Source organism: Lagopus muta, chromosome 13, assembly GCF_023343835.1.
Source record: "Lagopus muta isolate bLagMut1 chromosome 13, bLagMut1 primary, whole genome shotgun sequence".
NCBI lineage: Eukaryota > Metazoa > Chordata > Aves > Galliformes > Phasianidae > Lagopus > Lagopus muta.
In genome coordinates this window covers 17,535,074-17,559,046 of record NC_064445.1, presented here as the reverse complement: position 1 = coordinate 17,559,046, position 23,973 = coordinate 17,535,074, and the positions used below count along the sequence as shown (strand labels likewise).

General features: G+C 48.0%; 1 protein-coding gene across 1 annotated transcript in view; it reads left to right on the top strand.

Annotated features, from left to right (window-relative positions):
* The window catches only part of MAMLD1 (mastermind like domain containing 1), a 75,966-nt gene that overhangs the window by 47,331 nt on the left and 4,662 nt on the right, over positions 1–23,973 (top strand). The window lies entirely within an intron of this gene.

Here is a 23,973-nt window from a genome sequence, read left to right as displayed (position 1 = left end):
TAAGAAGGATGGTGCATGTTCAGAAGCTGAACTTTTTGCTGTGTTTTGATGATTTTACTGTAAATCTCATAGGAGGATGTGGAATCCTGCTGCTGAATTAAAAGCAAATGGCAAAAAATGAATTTTTTGGAGTGAAAGGACAGAAAGTTGGAAAATATTTGAAGTGTGAAACCTTAAAATTCTGGGTTAGTTGCTGTTTGTTTGAATCTAGCAGGTAGGTCTGCTATTTGTCTGCAAGAGATCTCCTACCCACATTGAAACATACTGAGATTTTGGGGCTGGCCTGTACCAGTTTGGGTCTGTGATGCGTGCTAGCAGCAGTGGCTGTGGGGTCAGCGTCCAGCAGCACGGCTGAGAGCCCACTTTGAGGTTTTTGGAATCTCGGTGCCAGCTTTCTCCTGAGGCTGGTGATGCGGCTTCTCAATCACAGAACAGCTGTTTCATTAAAACACCACAAGATTCAGAAGACGAGAGACAACTTCCGCATCTTCAATAACCAGTAACTGTCCGATGGAAAATTGCCTTTTTTAGCCTCACTGACGGAAACCCACTCAAAGAAAATCAGCAGAGTTCCCTGGGATGTTGGTTGGCATTTGAAAGTCGTCCCCTTACTCTGTGTGCACGTTTGGGAATGCGACTATCATTTATCAAAAGAAGGCCAGGTGCTCTCATCTTTTGAGCAAGAGGTGCAGCTCGATACAGAAGAATGTGGACGGTGGCCAGTTGGAGGGAGAACAGTAAACCACACAACGTGACCCTTGTCGTGGGAGAGCAGCATGTGGGAGAGAGCTGTGGCTGTGCCCCAGCCCAGGGTGAGCCGTATGCTGTTCTGTTCAGGCAAACTAACACCAAGGCTCCACGTCCCAGATGCTGGCTTCCTCCTGGTGCATCCCAGCTGCAGCGTGTGGAACATAACGGTGTATCTCTTCAGTGTAATCAGTCTGCATCCCAGAGCCTGGGTTGCCTGGACGAGTGGCAAATCTGATAACGTGTGATCCTTCCACGTCTGAAGCGCTGTGTCTTTGCCGTTGAATGCTGACTGATATTGATTTAGGCACCAACAGTTTGCGTTGTGTGATATTGCAAAGCCTGGTGGTACTCACAGCGCTCCTGTGGATATGTGCAAGTTTTCATTGCACTCATGTACTACTGGTGCTTGCTGAGTGAAATTACACTCAGAGGTCTGGACTCACAAATCCACAATATAAGGTGGTATTAAGTGCCAGGGAGTCTCCTGAGCTGCCCCTGCTGCTTTCTGGGCTGCAGCTCAGCCCTCTGACTTTCTGCTGGCTGGTTCTGGGTGTGTGAAGGCAGCATCTGCCCAGGCAGGTTGAATAGCTGGGCATCTCCCGCATTTTATGTCTAAATACAGCTCGTACTTGCAGATCCTCTCTTTTGGCATGTCAGAAATACTGGGCTCAATTGTGCCTCCAGCTATGCTGGTATGACATCCCTGAGTTCAGAAGAGCCATTCTCTTGTTCCAAGCCATGTAAGAATAGTAACGGGCCCTCGTGAATGGAAAGAGGAGTTCTCCTGCTTGGAGGAAGAGGAGCTGGGGATCTCTACATTTCAACCTGTGGGGGGCTGTGAGTTTTCCATGCCCAAGTCTGCCTGAGTTAGCTTCAGAGCCCTGGGGAGGGGGCTTCAGAGCCCTGCTCTGTGACACACTTTCAGACAAGACCCTATGGAGAGGCTTGTTTTCTTGGGGGGACGTGGCTAAGAAATACCTATTGTTTGGCTGTGACACACTGCGCATTTCTGAGCTGCACTTGCTCTGTGGGAACCAAATGTGCTATTCTTAGAGCCCTCCACACTTCTGCTGACATCCAGATAGTTGTACACCGGGCTGCCAGAGCAGGGTATGTTTGTGTCAGCTCCATCACCAAAAATTATGGAAAAGGAAAAAATTATAGCAAAAGAAGCATAGAGAAAAGTCTTGCAATATTAATAGCTGTATTTTACTGTATGCTGACTGTATGTGAGAACTGAATACTGTGATGAAGATTTAAAAAAAAAAAAGAACTCTGTAAGGGACTTGAGAGTGTTTGTTTAACTGTGGTTAAAGAAGCAATAGAGTATCTGAGTTGGTGGAGTAAATCACAGGTTGCAGAAACACCAAAACCCCCAAGCTTCATTAAACATGCTAGGAGGAAAAAAAGTGAACAAAAAGTCTTGCTTCTATGCATGAGCTCTCTTAAAATAGAAACAAAGCTGCAGAAGAAGTGCACTGTTGTAAAGAGTAAACTGACCCAGAGCTTAGGTGTTAAAGGTTAAATAAATATGATGGAATGCGAAATTCAGCTTTTATTAATATAAGAATAGAAATGTACATTCAGTTGCGGTATGTACAGGAAAAGCATAGTGGGGATTTCTGAGATGTTGTACATTTTCCTATCACACAAAACAAGCTGTGATGTCTTGTATTATTAATAAGACTGGAATCCCAGATTTCATCTGCAGTTTCAGTCTTTCCCTTGCCCCTTCCCTTCCCCGTCCCTTTGTCTTTAAGCGTCACACTTATCTAACTGTGAATGAAGTTCTGCTTGGTCTTTCCCACTGATCTTCCCCTTTTTCATCCTTCTCTTGTTTCTTCTCTTTTTGTTTTTCCTCTTCCTTCTCCTTTTCCTTCTCTTTTCACAGGAAAGACTTTTATATATATATATTTTTTTGTAACTAATGCTGCAGGGAAGAAAAACGGATTTGATTTCAAAGGGCAGTGATAGCACAATACTCGAGCAAAGCCTTTGAGGTAGCGGAGAGCTTTTGAAGGCAAAGGAGCAAGCCCTTCAGCTAATTAAGTGCTTTTGACTGGACGAATAAAGGAAGCTGGTGATGAATCTGGATTGCAGCAAGCAGGCAGTAAGGCTGAGCCTGGAGTTTGACCTCTCTGCATATGTAAAAACATCTTGAACAGTCATTTCTGAATTTATATTTAGCAGTGCCATTGCAACAGTGTTGGTATTTTTTGCTCAAACCCAAAGATTCCCCTTCCCAGGGGAGCCCAACGGAGGCTATTGCACAGCCAACTCCTGCCCGCCCCCACCACTAAGTGACGTTGGATGGCTCTTGGAAAGTAAGGAGGAGGCTTTTGGAAAGATGTGGGTGTTGGCCAGCTGTGCCAGCAGTAGCCCAGTATTTTCAGAACTGCAGAAGATGAAAAAATCAGGTCTCATCTCCTCACCGTGCTGCTCTTTTGTGTTATTCTGTTAAATTGCATGCGTCCTTCTATGCTGCCTTCTTTCAGGACATTTCCCTGCCGTAGCTGAGCCTTGCTATCCATGCCTTAGTCTTCACTGTTCTTTGGCATGCAGTCAAGTTTCTTCTGGCACCTCTGCTCAATGCACGGGTTGTTTCTCCCAGTTAGCCCCCAGTTAGCTCCCAGCAGAGGGACCGTGAAGTGCTGGGTGTGGGCAGGCTGACCTGGCAGCCGCCCTTGTTTTGGTGGAGAAGGAAAAGAGGAGTATTTAGCACACCATGAACATGCAGATGGAAATGGGACATCCCAGAGAAACGTAGGATGGGTCACTGAATGACAACAGGCTGCTTTTATAGTCTGTCCTTATGCCCAGGGCATGCAATTTAAGCAACAGACAGTTTTTTCCTTTTTCCCTGCAGTGGGGGTAGGAGAGAAGCTCTTCTGTCAAATATACGGGGAAAGTGGTGTTATTGTGCTAAGTGTCTGATTCATTTGATGTGAAACCAAATTCTGGCACCCACGTGTACCAAAACCTCTCTGATCCTGCCAGCTGGGCCAGCTGCTCTCTCCCTGGTTTCCCAGATGCCTTGGTACGTTTACTCGTGGGCTCACAGTGGCTGGGTCAGGCCCAGCACCTGCACTGACCCAGCTGTAGCTGTTGCTACAATGCATTCCCTGCACCCTCACTTATACTTCAGTGCACCCATCGCTCTGCACCAAAAAGGTGTTTGTAGCGCAGCGTGCTGATGAAGAGCAGTGAGGGAGCAGTTTCCATGACCCTACTGTACACCCAAATCTTGCTTCATCTCTCCTGCAAATTCCCATCAATCTCAGAGCATCTGAACACCAATTTGTGCCCCGTTTCTGGAAGGTTCATTTGTTCATTGTCTGTATTTTTGCAGTTTGTGGGGCTCGCCTCCAGCTAAACGCAGCATGGTGTTCAGAAAATGTGCTCACCTCCCCAAATCCATGGCCTTCTCACTCTCTCAAATTCGCTACCTAAATTAAAAGTTAATTTTAGCACCTTGTGGGGATATTGAGAGAGCATTGGTTGTGCCTCCCTTTTGGGATGGGGGGGAGAAGGTTTCCATTTGGTACTGTCGTGCAGCAGTCTAAAATTGCCTCTACGCTCGCAAGGCTGAGGCACCCGTGGCTAATTAGCGATTGGAACGAAAAGCAGGCAGATGAATCAGGCAGCCTTCGGGGGGCAATAAATCAGGTGGTGCCGCCGGGCGGCGGGGCAGGGTGATGAGAGCTGCCCACCTCATCCTGCTCGGCTCCGCTGCCATTCCTGCCCTGCTGCAGCGAGCGCTGCACGCGAAATAACAGCACAGACGTGTTTTGGTACGGATGCGATACCTAGAAATAACTTTCCTGGTAAAGTGAACTCAGTCTCTTTTTCTCTGGGCGTTTTGGAGAAATTTCAGTGTGTGGGTGGGGGAAACAAAGCAGTGGCTGTAAACAGGAACTGATATTGTCTCCGTGTCTGAATGGAGAGAGAAACTGGACTGGCTTCGTCGGCTCCCTCGTACATCTGCGAGTCTGGAAACACTGGGATGATTCACAGTTTGCTGATTAATATAGGAGCAAGCAGAATAGGGTGAATTAGCGGCCATTAGAGATACGCTCTGTATGGCAAATGTCCCCCTAGAACAAATGATGTTTCACGAAGATTGCTTAGAGGAAGAGGTAATGGGTCTTAAATACAAATTAGAATCAGTCTCGTCAAAGCTGTTAACATTAAGATTTGAAAGCCAAACGCTATTACAAGCTGTCTTCAAAAACTCTGGCCGCTTAGGAAGTGTATCAGTCTGCCGTGTTGGCGTTGCAATATTTCTGTCTCAAGTACTTTGGACTATTTCAAGCAGCCTGCACTAATAATTGATAGAAACTCGCAGTCAGAACGGAGCAGCTTTTTTTAGGGCTTTGAAGGCTAATCACTGTTACTTGTACGTTTTTAGGTTAAATCTTTCACAGCATATCTAAAGGCAAAAATTACCATATCAGTCCATAATTCTTAAAAGCTCTCCCGGCAATTAACAAAAAGTAACCCTGTATTACAGTTTAACCCTTTGCATACGGGGATGTGAAAAGAACAAGATAGGAAATACATTACTGCAACATAAATAGTGTTCTCTGGCTGACCGGCATAATGATTTAGCAGTTCTCCTTGTAGTAATGAAACAAGATACCTTAAATCAGCGTCAGACAGATGCAGATTTGAATGCAGGTTCTGGACAACCTGTGCCAAGGTATTTTTCCCCACTGGAGAGTTGTTAAGAACCCACTGAAGGAGGGGGGAGCCTTGTGAAGCAGATGGGGCAGTGCCATATCCTGCTCTGACACAGTACATGAATGGCTTGATCTTGTAAAGCCTCAACACACACACCTAAATTTACCCAGCAGGAGGTCATCCCAGGACGACTGCGGGATTATTTCTGAGAGCAAAGTGAATCATGTATGCTCGTCTTTGTGTGTTCAGCAAAGATCAGAGGTGGAGGAAGAGGATGCCTCAAAGGGCAAAGCAATCATTGGCAATGGCAGTTCTGAAGAAAGCCTTTCTCTGAAGAAAGGAGCTGGAAGCTTTGGTGACCTGTGCCTGCCTTGGTTCAAGCTTGCATTTGAATAATTTTTGGCTCTCTGTCTCTTTGGGGATCATACCAGCATTCTGTGGATGTCCCAGCCTTCAAAGAAGCTGAAGTTTTCATCATCCTGCTGGTTATTTGCAGCCCTCTGGGCTTCAGTTTTCCAGTTGTGGGCAGCAGGAGGACGAGCTGCCCCTGCATTGGTCACAGCATAGCAAAGGGAAAGGAGGGGAAAAATCTGACCTGGGGCTTGTTTGCTGTCCTTTTCTTTTGTGGTTGTGGGCTGCTACTGTGAATGTTTCTTCCCCACCCGGAAAGATGAGGACATACTCTTGTGGGGTAACAGTAGTGTCCCTGTCGTAAACCAATTTCTCTCACTGCTTTAAGACTTGGGGCTTTTGGAAGCTTCTCTCTGCCTAATGAACGTGTTTAACATTTCCTTTACTCTCCGGCATTATTAAGTGTAAACTGTTACTCTTCTGGATTGAAGTGTGGTTTACAAGGCACTCGCGTTGGGACAGTCTGTTTTCTTTTACAGTTGCTCCAAAGGGCGCACTTAAACAGTGCATGAATGGTACGAGTGGTACTTACTTTGGACAGCCCCCTTTTCTCCTCCTTTCCTTCAGCAGTACTTCTGCTTTCTACGTGGAAAGGCAGTGCTTAGCAGCACAGATGCAGAGTGAGGGTGAGCCACTTCTCCTTTCCCCCTCCTCCCGAGAGGTATCCCGTGACTTCCTCTGTTAGCCCATTAATCGCTGCAGCTCAAAATTCAGCCTGATCAAAGGAGCAGAACCAAGTTGAAAAGTGCACATTCTGGCAATTGACTTGGCTGTTTACAGATTCCCCGCTGAGCTCGTTTAGAGCCGGGATGAAGCCGTTCTCCCGCAGGTCTGCTCCTCGGCTCGGCAGCAGCGCTGCGCTGGGTGCCACACTGGGATCCCCGCGTCCCGCAGCGCCCATATGGAGGCTGAGTGCCCTCCTGGTGGCTCGGCGCAAGGCCTGCGCTTGGCTTTAGGTTGTGCTTCAACTGCAGGAAAAGCCAAGAGCCTGCAAGCTGAAGGTGCCCGCAGTAAATAGTGATGATTCGGTGTTTTGCAATGCACGCGTCAGGTTTCTGTCTCTTGCAGCTGTCCTTCCTGGGTCGCGAGTGGGAAGGAAAGAATTAAAAAATACGCAGGGGAAATTTGTAAACAACGTGAAATTTCTTGTAAAAGTTTTCTTTATGATGTGATGACTCACTTAAGGAATACAGTTGTTTTTAAAGCCTATTTATACACACAGCTAGAAACCTGTGCTGCTTTCTGTCATTAACAGTCTTGTTGGTTCTTGCTTGCTGAAAGCAAAAATGCAGGCTGCCCATACCTGTGCTGCTCTCTGCAGATTAACATCTGATTTTGCAATCTGTACGCCTCTCAAATTCCAGTCGTTGCAGACGGGAGTTACGGGTTCTCCAGGAATACAGTGTGGGGATCCTGATGTCATCAGCTCAATTCTGTGGTTCCCAAAAGTGTGCTCGTATTTCCTGGGGAGAGCTTCACTCGATGTGGAGGTTCTTATCTCATTACAGTGAGTTATTGTTAGTGAGATGTGAATGGCATTCTATTATCGGAAAATATTATGTATTTAATGGTGTAAGAGTACTTAAGGTCAGCAGGAACACAGAACCACTGATAACACCACCATGGGCAGTGTGATGGCCCTGAAAAAGGAGTAAATCTTTCTTTTACTGAAAAAAGGCACTAGACATGTCACCGCTCTGCCATGGTTCTGGACTTCATCTAAAAGCTCCCGTGTTCAGTTATGCTGTATTTTCCATTTGAGAAAACAAATAACCATTTAACAAGATTTAACATTTCTTTTATTATTAAAAGAAAGATTATGACAGTGAAGGGGGGAAATGGACAATCCATTTCATGCTCAGTTCAGTCCTGAATTTTTTCTTACCTATATAAATATTTCTTATTTTCTTATTTATATATTTATATATATATATATATATATATATGAGGAAAAAAAAAAAGTTTAGAAAGGACTGTGGCCTTCATCAGAGACTCTGTAAGAAATAAGATTAGAAAGGACAGCCTGACTTGGGTGATTCCGTGCAAGTTGTGGCAGTACGTAGCACTGCCAGGCTTCTTCTTATAGAGCAGCTTTCCTCCAGTTTAGAAGTGAGTTAAAATCCTGCTCTCTCTGTGATTTCTTGTTTTTTCTTCTCGTATTAAGGCTTTTCATAAGATGGAATGCTGCCTGGGTGCATTTGAAATACACAGTTCTGACTGTTTCCCTTCTGGTAGAGGGGAGGGCACCTGGCTGCCATCTAGATTAATGCCAAACTTAATGGTGAGCTGAGCTGTACTCCTGTTTTCTCCTTATCTCTGGGTACTAAACTGTTACACTAATGCTTTCCAAACAAAACAGTTTTGCCAATTTCTGAAGAAATAACAGAACAAATACCACCACAGACACACTGGAAGGAATCCTGCACTGTAGATTATAAATGGAAACAGTTGGCCAGAATACGGAATTAAAGTAATCCCTTATATTAGGAGCCTGAAAATGAGATGACCTTCTGCCTATGCCCTCTCTAGTTGGGATGTTTCTCGCTACCTTTGCTGTGCAGAAAACAACAGCTGAGCTCTGGGAAACTGGAGCACAGGCTTGCAAATATTACAGGCTTCAAATGCATTGTATTTTTAACAGTAGTTCGTGATGGGAATGACAGGAAGGAAATGAGCAGAAAACATCCTAGTCTATCTGTATATAAAATCTTGCTTGTGAAAGATAGAGTTACCGCAGTAATGATCAGCCACTAATTGATTCACTGTGCTACGAGACAACTGCTGCACAGAGGAGCCCATTTTCACGCTCAAACTCTGCTTAGGTTGTTTGCTGAGGAGGGGCAGGATGGGGTTATAAAGCAGCCGCCGCCGCCTTCAGCCCCGCTTTTCTCAGAAAGAAAGAAAAAGAGACAGCGCCAGCCAAGATCTCTTTCCTTTGGAAATTGTGGCTGGGAAGGGCCCCTTGGGCTTGTGAGACCAAGTGGGCAGGCAGACAGCCCCTTTCCTGCCTCGCAGGCAGCAGGCAGCCCGCGGAAGCGAGGCACCAGGCTGAGTTGGATGATGCACTGCACTGGGCAGGGCGGCAGCATCGGCCGCAATGGGTTCACAGCTGTTGGTTCTTCCTTTCTCCCTCCCCTCCCCTGCCCTCCCTCCTCCCTCCTGCCTGACCCCAAGCAGATCCAGCACTAAGGACTCCTGCCTGCCCTCGGGAGATGCACCAGAGCTGGCCACAGTCGCTGCTGCAGCCTCTGCCCTTGTCTGAACACCCGCAGCAATCAGGGAGAGAAAGGAAAGCGTTAAGGAAAAAAAGATTCTTCAGCTTAGCCTGGTCATCTGTTGCTTACTTCTGGGTTTGCTGTGACATGTGCTTGTGAACACTGCCTTTCCCTTATGCTCTTTTGGGGTATTGCAGTTGTGAAGCATCCAGTGGGACAGGGAAGGAAGGAACCTTCTGGAGGGAAGGACAGCTGTGGGCAGTGCAGAGCTGCAACCTCGCTCCAGGTTGGCGGCCTGTTACAGGCAGCCTGCAGGTCTCATTTTGGTGGTGGTGCCTGTGAAGCACCTGATAGCGAAGTGCGCTTGACCCAGCTGTTCCCAGCAGAGCTTTTCAGAGCCTTGCAGAAGTGTACAGGTTCCCAGGCACTCAGACTTGCAGATTTGCATCCATCTCATAACCCAAAATTGCCTGAACCTCGTGTTTGTGAAGGACACAGAGATTTTCTTAATTGCTTTCACTCCCGGATTTTAAAAGGTGAAAGTGTGTCTCAGTGCTTTAGCAAGGAGATGCCCACCAGCTGCAGCTCACCTGCTCTGCAGTGCAGGGCACTGCTGCTGCTCAGCCAGCCTTCCTGCTTCTCTTCACCTCCAGCAACAATGTCAAGCTAACCCAATTCTGCAGCTGGTATTGAGTGCCAGAGGCGAGCTGTGTAAATGTCTCTTTAATTCCTGCACTTGCAGAATTTCGTGTGTATTTTTCCTCCAGTTCCAGTGACTCACAGAGTCCTTGGGGCGGAGGCAGGGGAGAGCAAGAAGGCTATAACCCCAGTCTGATTTACTCATCTGCTCAAGCCAGTCGTCAGTGAGCCTTTCCTCTTTCTGTCCGCAAAGATGTTGCCTCTCAGGAGCCTGTTTGGCCTCCCAGTTATAATTACGTCACCAGCAGTTTTGCTCTTGTCTGTCCCCTGAGGCCAGCTGCCCCTCCTCTGCTGGGTGCCATGCCTGGGGACGGCAGCAGCTTCACAGCCCCACACCGCCACTGCACGCTGCATGCCGGCCTGCCTGCTGCCTGTGTTCCATGACGTCCTTCGTGGCATCAAACGGAAGCGGAGCGGGCACTGGAGCAGGTTTTTGGCACGTTTCTTTTTGGGCATGTAATGGGCGCCGTGCTGAGGGGTGAAGGGCACTGCTCCTAGAAGGGAGAGAAGCAACCGGGTGCTGTGGTGGTCAGGGGGATTTGTGTCTGTACGAAATGGATTCAGAAGTAAGGTGCATGTAAGTGACTTTTATTTTTTAATCTGTTCAGCGTGCAGCCTGCTATAGCTCTGCCAGTTAGATTTGAATTAAAACCAGCTCCACAGGCAACAAAGGCTCTTGAGCCTCATTGCTGAGACCGGAAATCCATTGTGGCATCCTGATTAGTGCTGGTGAAATCAGAAACCTCCCTCAGTGCCGATAGGAATCTCGCAAATGAGAATATAACCTGTTAATCCTGAATTTGAACAAGAATGATTATGCAACCCCAAGCCAAGTCCAAGATGCACCATACCCATGTGCCCCTCCACCAGCAGGAGCTGCTGCTGGGGAAGGGTGGGCTCATACCCTGCAGCAGCTCCTGCATGCAGCCCTGCTTTGTGCCAGGACTGTGGGGCCGGAGGAGGAGGTGACGCAGGAGTGAGGCTGGGCGGTCTGCATGGGCTAAGACTAACACTGGGACTGCTGCTTCTGTGCTGCAGGACGGAGCCACTGGTTCACAGCCTTCCTCGTGCTGCTGCCAAAGAAAGGAAGGGCCATCCGTGCTGATACAGTCCCATAATAGTGCCTTTAATTGTGGGTAACAGTAGGTTCTGTTTTGTCCTATGCTAATAACAAATTCCAGGGTATAAATAACTCTGCAATTGAAACAAAATGCCTAACGATTTACCATTTAACACCTATGCAGTCTGCTGGAGCCTTGGCTTCATGAGAGCTCTGCTCCTGCCTTGAATATGGTGTAATTGTTTACAAAGAACACATGGATGCTCCGGTCATTAAGAAATGCCAGCTGGGGTGCACAATGGCACCAGGGAGCAGAGAACAACTACAAAATCTTGTGCCGAGGCTGCAGAGAGCTCTCACTTCAGAAGCACTGCCACTGTTTGCTTTACCACTTCTGTAGCGGGGCTTGTGTGTGCACAGGGGGAGGTGGGAGCTCTGCACAGCCGGGTGAGCCTGCGGCACCCAGAGCTGCTCCGCAGGCACAGCACACAGACCGAGGGCAGAAATGTGGGTTGGCACTGGTTCGGGAGCTGTGAGACGTGGGTTCTGTGACAGGCTGGGGCCTTCAGGGCTCTTCAGAGGGTGACTTGCCCCAGACACGCTACGTGGAGGTGCAGCGGGGAGCTGCTCTATCAGTGAGCCGGGGCTTGGCACTGCCTGCAGCGTGGGCCATCCCTCTGCATCTCTGGGAGCAGCAGCTGTGGCGATTCGATGCACCGAAGTCGTGCTGCTGCTGGAAGTCATAAAGATACCTGAAATAGCTGAGTTCTGCCTTAGCAAACGTGTTCACTTCGGTCCTGTTTTTCCAGCGCGGTGGCTGGGAAGCACTTACCTTTGATGGTGCTCCTCCACCTCCCCCGCCTGGAGCAGCACCTGCTGGGGGACAGGCTCTTTCCAAGAGCAATACCGGCTGGCTCCTGCACTAAGTAATGATATGTTTAGCTGCAATACATGGAAGCAGGGGATGTCTCGAGGTGGTAGTTATCTGGAGACTGGTAAACAGAAGAAGGTAAGATTGGAACTCTAACTGAGAAGGCTTGTTTGGGTCTGAAGAAAAGAACTGTGAAACCAAATAATAACAGTGTTTGAAAAAATCTGCTGTTGTGTGTCTCATGCCAAAATCTGAGTTATTCTTACAGGGGGCTCTAAGCATCTTTTAACAAGGAGGTGAGGAAAAGGAGCTCATTGTCTGCTCCTTGTTTTCATACTAGGTAGAAGTGAACCAGGAATCCTGCTGCAGCTGAGTTTTTCCCAGAAAAATGAATTTATTTCACATTCGCTCAGTGGAGAAAAGCTTCCAAACAGTCTGTACCTAGATTCTCTGTAAGACGTGCTCTCAAGGTTTCCAAGAGTTCATGCAGGCTTCTCTACAGCCTGCTTATATCAGAGGAGCAGCATCCTGATACAGTGTTTGTTCTCCCAGCTCTAAACAAGCCACTTGTATTTTAGAATCAGAAGTGTTTCAGTTGGAAGGGACCCTTAAAGGCCATCTGGTCCAACTCCCCTGCAGCAAGCAGGGACTTCCACAGCTTCATCAGGTGCTCACTGCTTGGTCCAGCCTGACCTTGAGTCTCCCCAGAGACAGGGAACCACCACCATCTCTGAGCAACCTGTACCAGTACCTCACCACCCTTAGTATAAAAAACTTCTTCCTTATATCCAGTCTAATCTCCCCTCTTTTAGTTCAAAACCATTTCCCCTGGTCCTGTCACAGCAGACCCTGCTCAATAATCTGTTCCCTTCCATCTCACAGCCCCCCTAGATACCCACAGGCCGCTCTCAGCTCTCCCCACAGCCTTCCCTTCTCCGTGCTGCACAGCCCAGCTCTCAGCCTGTCCTCGCAGGGAGGTGTTCCATCCCTCACATCGTTTTTGTGCCCTCCTCTGGATGCGCTCCAACAGCTCCGTGTCTCTCCTGTGCTGAGCACTCCCCATCTGGGCGCAGCGCTCCAGGTGAGGTCTCACAGCACGGAGCAGAAGGGCAGATCCCCTCCTCACCCTGCTGGCTGTGCTGCTTTGGATGCTCCCAGGATCCGGTTGGCTTTCTGGGCTGTGAGGGCACAGTGCTGCTCATTCCAGCTGCCATCCACCAGCACCCCAGGTCCTCTTCAGCAGGGCTGTGCTCCATCCTTACACCCCCCAGTTTGCCCTGGTAGTGAGGGTTGCCAACACCTTGCACTTGGCTTAGCTGAAACTCATAATGTTATCCTGAGCTCCCTGCTCAGCCTGTCTGAGTCTCTCTGGATGGCATCCCGTCCCTTGGGCATGTTAGCTGCACCACACAGCGTGGTGTCATCTGCAAACTCACTGAGTGGGCACTCAATCCCACTGTCATCAATCTCCATCTAGACATTGAGCCATGGACCACCACTCTCTGGGTACGATCTCACAACCAGTTCCTCATCCACTGAACAGTCCACCCATCAAATCCATATCGTCTGTCCGTATAGTTTGGACAGAGGGATGTTGTGGGGTACCGTGTCAAAGTCCTCACTGAAGTCCAGATAGGTGACATCAGTATCTCTTTTTGTCCACTGACCCAGTTACACCATCATAAAAAGCAGCAAGGTTGGTCATGCAGGATGTGCCACCGGTGAAGTCGTGCTGGTTATCCCATATCACCTCCCCCTCTTCAATGTGCCGTAGCACAGCTTCCAGGAGGATCTGCTCTATGATTTTCCCCAGCACACAGATGAGGCTGATAGATTAGTAGTTCCCTGGGTCATTTTTTCTACCCTTCTTAAAAGTGGGTGTGATATGGCTTTTTTTCCAGTCCCTGGAGTCTTCACTGGCCACCATGACTTTTCAGATATCATCAAGAGTGGCTCGATGACTGTGTGAGCCAGCACTCACGGGATTCTGGGATGCATCTCATTGGAATCCACAGACTTAATTTCAGGTTCCTCAGATGGTCACAAACCCGATCTTCACTTTATGGAGGCAGAGAGGATTATCTCCATCAAGAAATGAACGGAGATGTCAGCAGTGACAGTAAGGATCCAGGTTCAGAACTGGCTTTTCAAACCTGGCTATCCTGACGTAGAGCCAGGAATTTGTCAGTCTGCTGACTTCAGCAGGACACCTGCTGACAATCTGAGCACTTCTGCTTGGGGACCTCAGTGAGGATGTGAAAAGTACCAGGTCAAAAAACTGAAGCCTTGGTCTTAAAGTGGAGCTGTTACTTAGGTCTGACATCGAGTACTTCTTTGGTTCTGAGGAGTGGTTGGAGCTGCTCCTGGAGGGCAGCGGGAGGACTGATTTAATGCTGCATGTCTTTTCTCCTTTACGCTGAACTCTTAATTATGCCTGCATTTCACTGCAGATTAGCAGTGAGCGCGGTGCCGAGCTCGAGCCCCTGGGGTGCAGCAGGCGTGCAGCCCTCGTTGCGCCAGCCCTGCTGCTCGCTCCTCAAGGACACAGGCGCGCCATTACGGTGCGAGGACACTCCGTTTGCTTTTTATTCCTCTTTTACATCCCTCCCCCCGCCCCCTTCTTCTTCTTTTGTGTAATCGTTGCAAAACAGGAACAAATGAGTGTGTCACTTTAAACCATGAAACCACTTAGTCCGTAAAGACAGATTTGGTGTCTTTGTGCTGGCGGTGAGGGGCCAGCGCAGCACTCCATAGTGATCCCAGTGTTCTTCCCTGCCCCTCACCCCCCCGCTCTCCACCCCCTCTGCAGCCTCGCTCTGTGTTTGCCTGCCTCTGTTTTTGTGGTTGGGAACCAGCAGAAGAATGGAATGGATTTAATGATTTGTTGGCTGCAGTGCCGGCATGATTAAGTCAATAAAGCTGCAAGCTGAAAACAGACAGTGTAGTTACAGTGTATGACTTTAACCTTGTTAATGCATGTTTATGTCCTCCTGCCCACTGTATAGCTGTACGTTGCATAAAGGAGATCTGACCAATCTTTAACCCATTAAATAATTCATAAAGTGAGAGCAGACATCAGCTACTTGCAGAGCGGATCAGTAACCATGGGGTCAGCAATAACTTTGGCTCCCTGGACCATATCCAGCGTGTTTAAACTCCGCTGATGTCACCAGGCAAGCTTCTAACCTTAATCATTTGGATGTGAACAAAGGGAAGTTAACTGTTGACACGCAGTGTCTCTGCAGAGGAAATGCTCGCGAGCACCCTGCAGTGCCGGGGCATGGGCCAGCCCCAGCCTTCTGCTGTCTTTTGTGTGCTTCCTTGTTGCCTCACAGCAGAGCCCTGCTGGGCCAGCTGCTACCTGCGCATCTCCTAAACTCCTCTCTTACGTGACCAAAACGCACAAAGTTACGGGGAGGTGGTGGTGGACCTGAGAAGAGGTGTGTTTGTAGGTGCCTGAGTGTTTTTTCCGTCATGGATAAATTTTGATTTGAAAGGATCTCCTGCCTGGTAAGTGATAGAGAATGGTCTGTGACAGGGCTGGAGGCAGACTGAAGTCAAAGATGCAGGAGAGGGCATAGTGCAAAGTGGGACTGTTCTCACTGAGGTGAAAGCTCTCACCGTGCCATAGCAAGCTGTGCCCATGGCCGTTGCAGCACTGCTCCCACAGCACGTAAGGGGTGAGCAGGGATGAGCCACAGGTCTGTGGCCGGGCTGCGCTCTGCTGAGCAGCACTGCCGGGTCAGAGGCCCCAGGGGACCATTACATGTTGGTGTGGTTCAGTGCTGTTCTGAGGTGCAGCTGGCTGTGGCCGGACCCAGGGGTGGACGTAAAAAGGACATGACAAAATCTTGTTTGCAGTGGGAACCAGAACAAGGCCCTCACTGGGGAGAGGGCAAAGTGCAGCTCGGACCGCAGCGTGGCATGGAACCCGGCCCCTGCTGCTCCGGGGGCTGATCCTGTTTGGGGAGAAACATTCATGCATTTTGGGGGAAGCTGAGACGGAGAGAAATGAAGTGACCTGTCTGCAGGCACCTGAAAGAGCTACATATGGTAGAACTGGAAACCAAACCTGGTCATGCGAGCCCTGCTCCATAGGGCCAGGTTTTATCCTGTGACTAAGCCATGAAGCAAACTCACCTTTCGAGATCATCTCCTGTAGGGGTGGCTTGGGAGTGTGCCTTTAATGATCACATTTTCTGCATCTCCTTCTGACAAGCTGCGTGCTCACAGCCTCATGAGCCAACCACTGCTGTCAGTCCAAAGGGAAGTTTGCTTGTGCAAGGGAAGTCATCACTGGCTCACGTGCCTCAGTGCACATCTCATGCGCAGGTGCGCCTGCAGGCAGCCCTCTGGGATGTGCACATCTGTCCGAGTGGGGCTGCTGGGGCTCACAGAGCACACAGTAAAGGCTGTCGCACCATTACTCAGGAACCAGATGGCTGCATGCTGCACAGCGTATCTCAGAATCACTCTGTAAGCCCAGCGGTGAATTTTCCGATGCCCAAAGCAGGCTGGGGGCACTGCTGCTGCTGTGCTGCAGCCAGGCACTGGGCCGAGGCAGATCCCTGACTGCCACTGGTTGGTCTCAGTCCCACACTTATCTCCTGCCGCTTTATGATCGCACTCATGAGAATTCTCACACTAATTTACCTGGCTGTTCTGGGGGGAAGGGGTTGGCTTTGCTGTCATCTGGAGCAGCAGTCTCTGCTTCAGAGAAGGTGCTCCACAATTTCTGGCGTGTCACATTTGATGCAAGCGGAAGTTCTGTGTTCTGTTCGTGTTTGGTTTCAGCCTGCAACTTGGTGTGACGCATCTGAAAGTCATTTCTAGTCGGTCTCTTGATTTCGATGGACAAGCCTCCAACCACCTGGTAATGTTTTACCCTCTGCAGGGTGCACAGCAGCCGTCATTGTTGCTCACTGGCTGCTGGGTTTCTTCTGCTTGATGCAAAGCAGTCTCCCAAGCGTATGCTAATGCTGAATGGGGGGGTCCCAACTTCTGACCCATTGCTAATACCCTACAAGTCACATGAAGCTATCAAGGATCCTTGAGCTGGAGTTCAAAATGCCTGCGTTATCAGCAAATAAACATCACTAATTGCCTCTAATATGTCGCGCAATGGTTAAATGACAAGATCCTTATTAATATGCGTGCATATCAACCTTTTCAGTGCATGTGAGGGGGAGTATGAAGTGGTAAAATTATTTAAAATTAGTGGGGAATATTTACAGGAAGGCATAAAGAACTGTCAGTCGAGGAAAGCAGCATTTTATGTTCTTGTCCCGGATGACCTTGTTCCAAGGACAAATGGGAGCCTGATGAAATGAAGCTGCAGATGGCTAGTGAGCTCAACTCAGTAATAATGAAATGACACAGGAAAAAAAATGAGACATCTACAGTTTGTAAATACAATCTGAATGGAAGGGGAGAAAAGGAATTTTTAAGGGGAGATGGAGCCGACTTGGTTACAGCAGTTCGGCTTCGGGTGTTTTAATAACAATTTCCATTTTAAAAAGTAATGGTCTCGCTCCTTGTTCTCGGTGCTCAAGGTCACCCTGTGTATTTTTTCACGCGGTTTTAAAACTTGGATCACGAGGACTACCTGTTCCTGGCTTGTTAGTGTCCACTGTTTCAGCTTACTGCTGCTCAGTGGATTTTGTTTGCTAAGTTGTGGGGCAACTTTTAGCGCCGGATTGGGCAGCCCCGATTATAACCGCGTCAGGGGTGTGAATGGTTTCATCTGCTGGGAAGCGAAGTGATGCTTTGTGCAGGTTTGCAGGTGGAGCGCTTTGCCAAGTGCAGTTATGCAGGCAGGCGGGCTCACGGGGCTCAGCAGCTGCCCTGCAGCCTGAACCGGTGCAGGGAATTTCGGGAGCTTCAGCTCAGAGGGATGAAGCGATTCAATGCCTTGTGTGACCCAGAGCACCGCACTGCAGCTCACAGTGCTCCGTGGAAGTGGGCTTGTGAAGGACTCACTTGTATCATTAGAAACCAGCAAAGATCTCAAGATTTCCAAGCTTGGACTTTGTTAGAGTGAAATCTTCACTATTGTTTGGTGGGATATTCCTGTTCTCTCTCCAGCCCTTGAATTCCCCATGCAGCCGATGCATTTCTCCCAGCAGGTGCTGAGCTAAGCCAGCTCCCTTTGCATCTCAGCCATGCTCTGTTAGGGAGCACGCCTTGACGGAGCACTGTGGTGACTCGAGTCAAACCACTTTACAGACACTAGATGCTGTAGTTTGTCACTGCAATTCGTGCAACCTTGTAAAGACAGGCAGAAGGACTGCCAGCCAAAATTGGGTGAGATAAATACAGTTTTAGATTATCTCATTGAATTTATAGGCAAGCTGCCCTCCATGAGAACGAGAGCATGGTGTCAGGGGCTGGAGAATCATGATAGCTGTACAAGCCAAATAGAAATATTTTGATCTTTGCAGAGTTCAGTTTTGTGTCCTGACTGTATGTTACACAGACACGTACAAAGCCCCTGTCTCTGTACCTCTGGGTCTCTACGCCTAAAACCAGCAGTCGGTCTGGGCCAAAGGATCTGCTTGCAGGGGGTGCTGGAGGCTCGCCCCGTGCTGCCGAGGAGCTGTGTGCCCTGTGCGCCCACTCTGTGACCCGTGTTGTGCCTCAGGCTCCTGTTTGCCATGCTGCCTGTGAGGCTGGGGTGTTGCAGTGCTTGATTTCACCTCGCGTGCTCCAGCGTACATTTCCACCTAAGAGAAAATTGCAGCTGCAGTAGTTCACTCGGGATTATTCTGACTTTCTGTTATTGTGATTGCTGCTTTTGTTCAGTGGCGTGTTTCTGTTGAACAAAACCAGCTGATATTTTTGATATTTGCACAGGAGTTTTAACTAATTTGTTTTTGTTTTTGCTTTTTTTAAGAGGGGACTCGGTTTCCATCTTACATCTGGGTGTGTTTTGACAGGTACTTTGGGTACTCTGGTTTTGTTGGTTTTGTTCTGTTTTTAATAGCGTGAAGGAGAGCAGCTACAGGGAAATGGGGATTCCTTCTGTGCTGCTGAAGGGAGGAGCTGCTGGTGCAACTGCCAGCCAGGTGTGGAGGGCTTCTCTGTCCCAAGCGGAGGAGGACAGCCTATCAAGGAAGCTGTGCATGCTTGTGAATGAGCAGAAAGAAAAGCTGAAAAGAATTTTCTTTTTAAAACAAAACCATATACTTATGGGTCACTTACAGCCTTCAAACAAAGTCTTTTCCTGATAGCCTCAGGATAGTCTTAGAAACCTGAGTCTGCTAGCATTTCACATGCTCGTGTATCAAGGAAATGGGTGAAAGATGGGTACAAAAGGATCTGCTGGGATGCACAGCTTGTTTTATCTGTGTCCATACATTTTGTTAAAACAAACAAGCAAACAAAAAGCTTTGGAGCATTTTTGAACTGAAAGGCTCAGTTTTATCTTGAAGAGCATCTCTGAACTGTGGGCAGAATAGAGGGAAAAAGAAAGAAAACTTCCGAAGAGCAAACAGAGCGTTTTGTTAAAGGCAAGTGGCAGAGCAAGAAGCATGCAGAGCCCCGAGGACGGGGGGAAGCAAAGTGTAGCATCTGACAGACAGTGCTCTGCCCAGTGACCTGGTCATCCCGCCTGCTTCGTTTGTGTGCCTTGGCCACAGAGATTCAAAATGTGAGTCTGTAGCTGGGCCCGGTGTCCTCCTTGGTGCGGATGGCATCACGGCTTGCCTGGAGCCACAGCAGGCCGTTAGACAGCCGAGAGTCTTTTGTGGCTTCACTGTGGCCCAAGACGCAACATTCACAGCCATGCGATGCTGTGGGTGAGCCAGCTTGAAGCGCGCTGCCGTTCCAGCAGTTACCTCGGCAGTCTTTGTGCAGTGCTTGCACCTGGCTGTCGTGGCTGTGGCCTTAGGAGAGAAAACCCACTGTGGGCACGAGCGAGGGAGCCTGAAACCAGTGGTTGCATTTCCTCAGCAGAGTGCAGAACTCTCCATACATAACAGATGTTCTTAAAATACAGAACAAAACTCAGTTAATGAAACTTCACCCCACCCCTAGAGAGCATCTGCCCCTGCAGCGAGTGCAGATCCACTGAAAGGATTATTTATGATTTATTTTAAATTGTTATTTATTATTATTTTATTCTATTTCATTTCATTTTTTTCCATGTGATGTCTTGGTAAACGCTTCGACTTAAAGCTATCTTTGGTCACAAAACATCCAACAGCATAAAGCAGTTTTTCCACTCCTCTTACCTGCAGCCAACATCTACCCTGAGCTACCCATTCCCTTTTGTCTTTTCCTTTTATTCTGCAGTGCTGTGGCTCTTTTCCTTCTGCTATAAGATAGGTGATTACTAGAGTCAGCTGGATTCTCCCTTTAGTGTGGAGGGAATCTTTCTCAAATCAGTAATGCCTTTTGAAACGGAAGAAACTTTTTAAATGCAGCTACTGTATGAATCTTTTATTAGAAGCATTTCTGTTCCTCCACTGCTGGTAACACTTTCATATGGGAAGTACAGTTCTTCACCTACTCTGCAAATATCTCCTGCAATTCACCAAGCCGGGTGTCTCTTGGTAACCTTGCTGTGACCTGCTTATCTGTTGGAACCACAAAGAACTCTGTCTCTAATTAGTCCATCTGTTAACTATTGAAATTCACGGCTTGGTTTTATTGTCTGGGTCTGTAACGTAATGCAGAGCCGTCTCACCTGGCAGCTTATTCCTTATAAAGCACATGAGCCATTTTGGTTCCGACAGCTCTCTCTTCAACATGGACAAATGACTGTCCAGGAGCCTGCAGTCCCCTTCGTGCCCCTGCAGAAATAAACTGTACATTTCCAATTGCTCTGGGCTCAACTCAGTAGAACATGTGAATTTCTTGGTTATATTCTTTAGAGTTACGCTGTAAGATGTAGCAGATGGGGAAATTTAATAATAATAAATGAGTTTACTGTTTTCACACAGTCTTAAAAAACAGTGAACACTCTTTATTAAAGATTAGAGGGATTTTTACGTATTTGCCAAAGTGTGATCAGAGCTTGAACTCAGATCCTCAGAAAGTCTTGCTTTTAAATCCTTTTTGGACTGTTTGTTAATGAGGATTCAGAGGAATTAGGGGCCATAAATTGCTTCATTCTCACTTAAGCGAAGCCACAGAAGTGGTTGCTGGATGTCTGTCTGAGCGGTAGGCACCGGCGCTGATTCACTGTGCTCTCGTGGAATGGCTCATCTTCGTGCTTCCTTACGGCGGTTGTGCATCTCCTGTGCGAGGACGTGGAGGCTGGGTGGAACAGCCCACCAGTGATGTTGGAAGGATGCAGACCCATAGCAATAGGCAGTTGTTCTCAGTGGGAGTGTTTGCACTGTGTGCCCCAATGCTTTTTTGGACCAGACCCGCGCTCATACAGTTGGACACAGCCGTTCGCAGGTGCGTTTTGCACAGTCTAGCAGTGTTCCCTCCTGCGCACGCTGGGCTGTTGTGACAGGCCGCTCTCGCTGGTGTGTGCCGCTGCTTTCCCCGTCACCATCAGTGCCTGAATACAGATGCAGACAGTAGGCGTTCCTGCAAACCTGCAGCCCAATTCTTTGCTCCTTGCTCTTGAGGGGAGCACGTGGGATCCCCAACTCTTGAACACTGGAAAGCCCTCAGTGCCGTGCGGGAGCTCTGACCTGCCGTGTGGCCGTGCGCCGAGCAGCAGCGGCACGTGCTGTCAAACCCAGCGCTGGGTGCCTGCCATTGCCTGGGGATTCTGCCGATCTGATGGGTTGTTACAAGTTTCTGGAGGGAAAAGTGACCATCCCCCGCCAACGCCCGCGTGCAGACCCGTATGTTTTGCAGATGTGTGTTTGCTCCTGCTGCCAGCCTTCCCCACTGGGACGATGGAACCCTCCTCTCTTTGCTCCCCTTGTGGCTTTTAAATGGGACGCTCTGAAAGAGAGTTGAGCTACGTTTATGGCGTGTTCGGCTGGGCCATAATATGGGAAAGTGATGTTTCTTGGGGAGTGCTGAAGAGGAAAAATGCTTCGAGTTCATTAACCTTTGGTCCAGATAGCAGTGTCCTTTGGACTACACCAGAGCTATTCTTAGTCAGTGTTTACACGGTTATTTGTTATTGTAAGGGAATGCAGTAGTTCCCACTAGTGGCGAAAAGAGAGAACTTGTTGTTTTTTTTAGATTAACCTATATGTGAACTGTAGATGGAAAGATTTTGAATTCATTCCTCGTGTTCCTACCCATGCTATTTTGTCCTAATTTCCCCAAAAGCAACATTTAGATGTATAGGTTGTTTCTTTATCCGCTAATTAAGTGTCATACAACTTTGCTCTGAAAAACTCAGCAACCCATTCTCTGCATTTGCAAATGAACTTTGCCGATTGTCGTTATTGCTGTAGGGTGCTGCAGAAAATCCCATACAATTACGCCGCTGTATTGCCACGGCGCAGGAGCCGCAATCAGTAATGTGATTTACACTTCTTTGCCATTAATAATATGGAAAAATCAACGTTATTTTCTTGATGATGTTTAGGAAGAATTAGAATGAGGTGGACATGATTAGGCAAGAGACTTTAATGTTAATGACTTGTTAATGCGATAGCCCTGAGCTAGACATCAGAATGATTGTCCCTGCACTAAACTCGTTTGCTTCAGTAAGCACAGACCCTCTGCACGCAACAAGACAAGTTGGGAGGAAATTGGATAGATGGCAGGGATTGTGGTGGTAGGAACATTTCGGTGTCTTTCATGTGCAGAGTACACAAACTGAATCCCTGCACTTTCAAATATTCCCCTAGAGGCAATCTGCATTATTCAGAGCTTAACTGTGGCTACAGAATACTGTCTGACATGAAAGCAGAATGCTGGCTTTACATGAACTCTCATATTTACATCTGTAGTAAATCATATTTACTTTTTTTCCTCCCCTCCCTCTTTTTCTGTGGGAGAGGGAGTAAAATGGGTAGGAGGGAAGGGGGAGGAGGAGAGTTGTCCAGCAGGATTGTAAGCAAAGCACCAGTAATAAAGTCTAGTCTTATGAGACTGCCCATGAATAGGAATGATAATGAGACCGGTGATGAGCTGCAGGTTTGTGTCTTTTAGTAAATTATCTCCCAGGCATTTACATTTCATCAATTGTGCTTTTGCATAATAGGCCGAAGAGCTACAACAAAAGGAGGTACCATAAAAATGAGTAATTTCAGTGACCTTCTTGGTAATCGCCCTTACAAAGAATGTCTGGGAAGGTGCTGGGTCGTTCCTCGTGGTGAAGCTGCCGTGGAAAGGCACCCCGGGCCCGAGGAGCCTGCCTGCTGATAAATGTCTTGCAGTGCTTTCTTTTGGCCACCCTGAAACATGGCTCGTATCCTGTTTTCTCCACTGAGCATGCCTCTAATTGTCAGATGTCAAAAGGCAACTACCATTTTCTTCTTGCTTATCTCCTGATAACATTGATTCTCAAACAAAGGATGTGGGCTTCCATTCTGAAAACAAAGGAAGCACTGCCTAGCTAAGGATGCTGGATATAACATACATACTTCTCCCTGCCAATAATAACAAACCATCGTAAATAATGTAGAGGCTGGATGTGAAAATGGAGGAAGGGGGATGTACTGGTGCTGCTGTGCTGGGGCATGGCACTTGCAGGATCACTTGCTTTCTTGTCCTTGATGAGGCCTTGATGTCTTCCCTTGTTCTCTTGTATTTCCCTGACAACTGGCCAGCTTGTCAGATATTTTGACTTTTTTTTTTTTTCCTAATTCTTCTGCCCTTTGGAGTTGTGTTCATGGTCCATTTTTATGCTATTTTTTTTTTCTCATTCCCCACAGTGCTCTTTAAAGGCAAGTCCTCAGCTGGTGGAAGCCAACACAGCCAGGAATCGAGAGAGCTGTTTAGTACCTGGCCATGATCTGACCCTGTGTTTTTGTATGTTCTCTCCTTTCACAAGTAGCTCCCTCCTTCATTGCCCCGCCACAGAACCCACAGGAAGCATTTCAGTTCAGGTCCAGCTCTTCCTTGTCTTTCTGGCTCTCTGATCTGATATTTCCTTTTCCATTCTTCAGCCTTCAGTTTTCTGTTTTCTGTTACTGTAGGTTTCTTCTTTATATCAATTTATCAAGTCCTACCTGATACAACTTTCCTTATGTCTTTCAGTGTAACAGGTGGGGAACTGGTGGGAAATATGATGCGTTACTCACATCCCTTCTGTCAGCTAGGCAGCCACGTGAGTCCAGTAATCGTAGTGAATCAGCCCTGTAGCCCTGGGCTGGTCACAAAGAACTTCAGGTTCATCTTTTGCCTCCCTCATTTCTTCTTGT